Here is a 7,396-nt window from a genome sequence, read left to right on the forward strand (position 1 = left end):
AAACAGATCATTCACAGGCCACCTGACCCCATCAGGGAGCTGGTATTGAGGCCACACTTGATTACACAAAATTTTAAGATGTCTCTTCCTTAGGGAACCCCTCTGAAATAATCCCAGTTCCTAGTGGACTCTCAGCCAGAATCTTACTCTCTGGGTACCCACTTGTAACCGTGAACCTCACTAGTCTCTTGTCCAACCTCATGGGACCTAGTCACCCATTCTTCGATGTTGTCTATGAGAATCAACACCCCTATGGCATTTACAGAGGATTTACCACAGGATGCTTAGTTACCTACTGTGGCAGCCAAACTTTCCCCCTCTGGAGCTCACTGCCATGGAGTCCCCCCCCCCCACACACGTCACTGGACCTCTGGGCCATCACATGTGGAGAGACCTCAAAAACTAAATGGGGGTGCACCTTCTCTCTTCCTCAGTCCTTCCCGGGGCTCAGTCCTTAGGCTTACAGAACTAGCACCAGAGTAATTTGAGCACCATGTTGGGTACCAAAATTTGTTACCTAATTCTGGTCCATTCCCTGGAGCAGTTGAACCAATGAAAAGTACTCCAGTCAGAAAGAGAGAGAAAGTGTATGAGGAGGTGACACTAACAGGTAGTCTGACAGCAACACAGGCTGTCTTTATGGAGTCTCAAAAAGCAATTTTTTACATTGGAGCTTACATATCATTTTTGCGAGCATTACCTAGCCCACAGATGGCCTAATGAGTACACACCACGAAACAATTTTAAGAAACTCTTTATTAAGCTAAAGATATGCATACTGGACATCTGGACTCTAATTGTATGTTTGTAACAAGCAAAAAAAAAAAAAGTTATATAAAAATATCTTGGCTAGTGGAACTGGTCTGCCAAGTTTACCCTGATCGAGATAAGGAGCAAGAAAGAAGGTTGCAGACAAAATGTGCCAGGCAGCCTTCCCAGCTATCATCTTGCAGGCTGAAAGCCATCTCCCAAAAGAACAAGTAGAGGAGGAAAACCAAGATCACAAGAGCTGAGAAGGCCCACACACTTTTGGAAAGAGGCCAGCGCAGCTGGCACAGTTAAAAAACTTACAGTTTACTTAGCATATCATTATGGCATTAGTTATGTCAAGCTCTCAATTGCCCTTTTTGCAAAGGAGAAAACGTGTTGCAAGGTATTAGGGTCACATAAACGATCCATATGGTTTAAAGCATAGTCGGAGAATGTCACTTCTACATCTGTGATTCTATAATATGTGTGAAAAGAAAAACCTTTTAGAATTAGAGGAAAATGAATATAGGATTCTTTGGGAAATGGAGGGGGTAGGAAGATACTAAAACTGTGAAGAAAAGAATGTGGCAAAAGAAATAATTAAAAATACACATAATTTATTCAGCCCTGTTTAGTCTATCAATCTCTTCTACCATAGAGTTATCATTTTGTTTTTGGTAATTATGTCTTACTAGCCACCACCTTCCCCCATATTCCTTAATACAATTCTTTGCAATTAGTAAATAATAGTGATTGAATTTTGTACATTCCAAATGTTTAAAGTTATTTATTTTAGAGACCACATTTTTCCAGTTTATTTGTACACTTTTTAATAAACAAAGGCCAATACACAAAGTATTAAGAGGATCAAAGGATATAAACCAAACAGATCATTTTATGATTAATGACAGGTAAATCTTACCTAATAAATTGCCAAATTCAACATATACAAGTTATAATCTCCCAAATGAAGGCCTTTGAAGATTTTTCAACAAATGATTAGAGGTAATGTGGGTTACTATGGGTGACCTATGGAAAATCCTAGAATTAACACTGCCACTCATGTGATTGCCTTCCAAGTGATACTACAAATCCAGTCTTATCCTTGGGCCCTTTCTTCCAAATAATCAAGTGTTGGCAATAATCTCACTACTTGTGTATATATGTTACTCTCTCTAGACTCCTTCTTTAACGAATCTTCTCCAGAATTTATAAATCTTTGTGAAAGCAAAATAATCTTTTCTCAATGATTTTATTTAAGGCAACTTTGACATCCTTATTTTTCAGGCTACAGATCAGAGGGTTCAGCACTGGCACAACAATGGTGTAAAACACAGAAGACACTTTGCCTTGATCCATGGAACTGACATTAGATGGCTGCAGGTACATGAATGCTAGAGAACCATAGAAGACTGAAACAGCTTAGATGTGAGAGCAGCATGTGCTGAAGGCTTTGGACCTGCCCGCAGTGGAGTGGATTTGCAGGATGCTGGCAATGATAGAGATATACGACCCAAGGATGGTCAAGGCTGGTCCAAGAATATTGAGCCCGCTGAAGCACAAAAGTACCAGTTCATTGATATATGTGCTGGAGCAGGAGAGCTCCAGTAGTGGAAAAAGATCACAGATGTAATGGTTGATTAATTTAGCCTTGCAGAAAATCACTCTTAACATACAACCTGTGTGAACTGTGGCACTAATTAAGCCCATCGTATACACCTCAACTACCAACCAAGAGCAGACTTGGTAAGACATGGTGACATTGTAAACCAATGGATTACATATGGCATCATAGCGATCATATGCCATCACAGCCAACATATGACACTTTGCAATACCAAAAACAAGAAAGAAATAGAGCTGAGCCATGCATTCATGGTAGGAGATTATGTTCTTCCCCTTCACAAAGTTCACCAGCATTTTGGGGGTAATGACAGTGGAATAGCAGAGATCAATGAAGGACAAACTGCTGAGGAAATAGTACATGGGGGTGTGCAGGTGAGAACTAAGCCCAATCAGTATGATCATGCCCAGGTTCCTCATCATTGTGAACACATAGGTTCCTAAGAAAAAAAAAAAAAGAGGGGAAGCTGGAGCTCTCGTTTTTCTGTTAGCCCAGCGAGGATGAACTCAGTCACTGTGGACTGATTTTCTGCTGCCATTTTCCTATGGGAATTTTATGGAGGAAGAGAAGAAGAAATTAGAGGTAGGTGTTTATGCATTGTGAAACAGATCTAAGTCTTATCATTCAGATATCTCTAACTCTCCCTCCCTGTCTCTGTTCTATGTTGGAAGTTACAGACTCTGGGATCCTTGTATTATGGGTCATGAAAATAAACAACAGATGGAATTATATCTTTTCTCTTTCTGTGCTATAAGAGCATTTCTTAGTACTGACCAGTCTCTGAAGGTTCAAAGAACACTTCTGAAAACTTAGAATAATGAGTGTTCTGAGCCCTGGTTGTGCAATGGTTAAGCGCTCGGGTGTTAACTGGAATGTTGGCAGTTCAAACCCACCAAGTGACTCTGAAGAACAAAGACCTGGCAATATGCTTCTGTAAAGATTAAAAAAAAAAAAAAAACCCACTGCCGTCGAGTCGAATCCACTCATAGCGACCCTATAATATAATATAATTTGTGAAGATTACAGCTTGGAAAACCCTATGGGGTAGTTTTGATCTGTCGTCACATGGGATCAATAAGAGTTGAACATCCACTCAATGACATTTAACAGCAATGACAGCAACAAAGCACTTTCCATGCCTTGTTTGCAATCCTCTCAACTCTTCTGCAAAACATATACTATCAGTTACTAAGCACTGGTTGCCATCGAATTGATTCTGACTCATGGCTGTCTCATGTGTGTCAAAGCGGAGCTATGCTCCACAAGATTTTCAATGCTGATTTTTTGGAAGTGTATCATCAGGACATTCTTCTTTGGCACCTTAAACATTTGCACTATACAGAGATTGCACAACAATTACTAGTATACTTATTTTACATATTAGATCACTAAGGCTCATAGTGGTTTCATTTTTTCCTGTAGTTAGGCATATTATACCAAGTCATAGTGGTTTAATTTTTTTTCCCCAGAATTAGGCATATTATAACAAGTCATCAGTATATGACAGAAGGTCTGTCTATATGGTTTCTTCCTCATTTCACCTTCCATTTCTTCTTGTGGCTACTCATGTCTGCTCTCCTGTCTTATCTCTGTCACATCAGAGAAACCATTCATTGCAATTAAAGTGAGGCAAGTATTAACATAAAGTACAAAAATAATGTATTGACCACTGATGTAGGCTCGTTTCCCATTAGACAGTACTTTGAATACTAGAACCAATTCAAGAATATAGAAATAGTGGCTCTGGAAAGTAACTGAATAGCCAACATTGAGTATATTATTCAAATTGAGTTCCACATCCAAGAAAGAAGTGTGTTTTCCAATGAAGACAATCCAGAAGTTTCTGTGAGGAAAGGTAAAACTCATTCATTCCCAAAGCACCATGTGCTACATATTCTTGTATAACCTGAAGTGGTCCATGACCCTTGGGGCTTTTGTTCTGTAGAACCATAGCTACAGAATGGAAATTTTGCATGGTGTTTAGATAACATTGTCTTTGCAGGTTTTAGGCATGTTGTCTTGATGTATTTTGTACTCACCTTCAAATCAGATCTATTGCCAATCCCTTGATGGCATTAAAGACCAAAGCAGAAAGAATATGCGTATATCTAAGATGGGAGTTGTGAAGGAAATTAATGAGTTCCTGGCATGGGATACCTAGATGACTGTTCCATGTACAACAGAAAGAGATCAAAAAATATCATTAAAGACTGGTGGTGTAAAAAAAAAATTGGAGGCATGGCCAGGATGGTGAAGTAGTCACAGTCAGACTCGTCCAGTGATCCGTCTTACAACAAAGCCCCCCCGCCAAAAAAAAAAAAAAAGTGAATCAATTATACATACGACAAGCTAGGAACCCTGAGCACCAAATGAAAAGTTAAGAAATCGGACTCAGTGATGGGGTTGGAAGAGATGGTGCAGGAGCAGCAAGGAGTTGCCGAGCCCACAGCAGTGCCTCAGTCCAATTCCTAGATATGACTCCAGCAGGGCTGCTGGTAGTTTTTGGAGACACAACCACATCAGCAAAAGAAGACAAGTAAAGTGGAGCACCCCTGACCTTGTGGCATGTCTGTGGTGGGGCAGGCCATGGCATTTAGGAAGCAGTAGCTTCAACGAAAGAAGGCAACCAAAGTGTCAACACCCTTGACCCCCTGGTGAGGTGGCCGCAGGGCTGGCCATGATGTTTAGGATGTGGCAGGCTCAGCAAAAGAAGGCAAGCATGGGACACAGCCCTAACCCCCTGGGGTGATCTCGGTGGGGACCCAGCCAGTGTGCACAGGCTACACACACCTCTGGAATCTAAGATAAAACAGCACTCTCAGCACAAGATAACTGATTTTGTCTAATTTACTGTGCGGATCTAAAGCTCCTCTTTGACAGAACTGTATCCTATCTATCTGATCCTTCCTTCCTCTGCCCCAGCCGGCGTCATTAACAGTTGATTTCCCTGGGCCTGAGATAGGTTCCACTGCAATTCCTGATCCATTCTCCTGGCCCTGGAGAAGGAACAAATTAACAAACAGGGAAAAAAATACTCTGCCAACTCCCCAAAACTGGAAACTCAGAGCAGAAGCAGCTGTGGTCTAGGCTCAAATGATCCCCAGACGGTGTCTTTCACCTTTGCATGGGTTCAGGTGGCTAGACTACACCAGATGGGATCTGGCTATTATATTGCAAGGGGAAATCTGTTTGAGGCCTGACTGTAACTGTTTCAGGTGTGTGTTGCAGAGGCAGGTTTTGGATGTATGATACTGCTCTGCCTATTAAGGCCTTCACCTTTTTTTTTCACCTACCCACAGCAGGGGCCTGAGGACTGAAGACTACAACCATGTCACCTAGCCACCCATGAAAGTGCTCCAAGGATAGGTGGTGCCTACCAGGCCTTACAGGTAAAAGCATTGGGTGCCTATGGTATGGATGCAGAGCTCACCCACCAGAGCACTCTAGAGAACAGGGACATGCCTTCCTCACAGAGACTCAGGGGAAGGTTGTCAACCCCTTGCCTTGCTCAGAATGTGACCCCCTGCTGCTACCAGAAACCTGTGCATACACCAATCACCACTGCTCCTCTAAGATAGTAGGTGAGAGTCTACACCACATACTAGGTGACCGACTATCAGGGCACCTGAGCTGAATCTATACAAGAATAGTGAATGGACTCAGGCTCATACACCTGGTATCAGCTCTGGCCATCTGGTAACAGGACATTAGTGCTTCAAAGGCTCCTATAATCAAGTTAGCTCACTTTAGGAGCCTATATGAGTATATCAAAACAAAACAAAGCAAGAAACTAGGACACGGTGAGAAAATGTAAAATAAATTAATACAATAAGTTATAGATGGCTCAGAGACGATAGTCAATACCAAATCACATAAAGAAGCAGACCATGATGGCTTCAACAAATTCCCAAAACAAAGAATAAAGGACTCTCCCTGATGAAGAAGTATTCCTGGAATTACCAGATGTAGAATACAAAAGATTAATATATGGAACTCTTCAAGACATCAGAAACAAGATCAGGCAAAATGCAGAACAAGCCAAGGAACACAAAGATAAAGTAGTTGAAGAAATTAAAAAGATTATTCAAGAGCATAATGAAAAATTTAATAAGCTGCAAGAATCCATAGAGAGACAGAAATCAGAAATTCAGAAGATTAACAATAAAATTACAGAATTAGACAACTCAATAGAAAGTCAGAGGAGCAGAATTGAGGAAGCGGAAGGCAGAATTAGTGAGACTGAAGATAAAACACTTGACAACAATATATTTGAAGAAAAATCAGATTAAAAAAATGAAGAAACCCTAAGAATCACGTGGGATTCTATCAAGAAGAAAAACTTGCGAGTGATTGGAATACCAGAACAGGGAGGGTTAACAGAAAAGGCAGAGAGAATTGTTGAAGATTTGTTGGCAGAAAACTTCCTAGACATCATGGAAGATGAAAGGATATCTTTCTAAGGTGCTCATCGAACCCCATACAAGGTAGATCCCAAAAGAAAGTCACCAAGACATATTATAATGAAACTTGCCAAAACCAACGGTAAAGAGAAAATTTTAAGAGCAGCCAGGGATAAGCAAAAAGTCATTTACAAATGAGAATCAAAAAGAATAAGCTCGGACCACTCGCCAGAAACCATGAAGGCAAGAAGGCAATGGGACAACATGTATAAAGCATTGAAGGAGAAAAATGGCCAGGCAAGAATCATATATCCAGCAAAAGTGTCTCTCAAATGTGAAAGTGAAATTAAAACAATTCCAGATAGACAGAAGCTTAGGGAATTTGCAAAAACCAAATGAAAATTTCAAGGAATACTAAAGGGAATTCTCTGGTTAGAAAATCAATAATATCAGGTATCAACCCAACACTAGAACACAGGACAGATCAACCAGATAGCAACCCAGATAGGGAAATCACAAAAATAAATCAAGAATAAAAAAAATGCTCAAAACAAGGAATCAGTGATGTCAGTATGTAAAAGATGAGAACATTAAATCAATAAAGAGGGACTAAATAAACAAG

At 40.5% G+C, this 7,396-nt stretch overlaps 1 pseudogene; it reads right to left on the bottom strand.

Annotated features, from left to right (window-relative positions):
* Positions 1 to 1,959: 1,959 nt before the first annotated feature.
* Positions 1,960 to 2,793, bottom strand: LOC135227721 (olfactory receptor 8G50-like; annotated as a pseudogene).
* Between the last annotated feature and the right edge of the window lie 4,603 nt (positions 2,794 to 7,396).

Source organism: Loxodonta africana, chromosome 15 (assembly GCF_030014295.1).
Source record: "Loxodonta africana isolate mLoxAfr1 chromosome 15, mLoxAfr1.hap2, whole genome shotgun sequence".
Taxonomy (NCBI): Eukaryota; Metazoa; Chordata; class Mammalia; order Proboscidea; family Elephantidae; genus Loxodonta; species Loxodonta africana.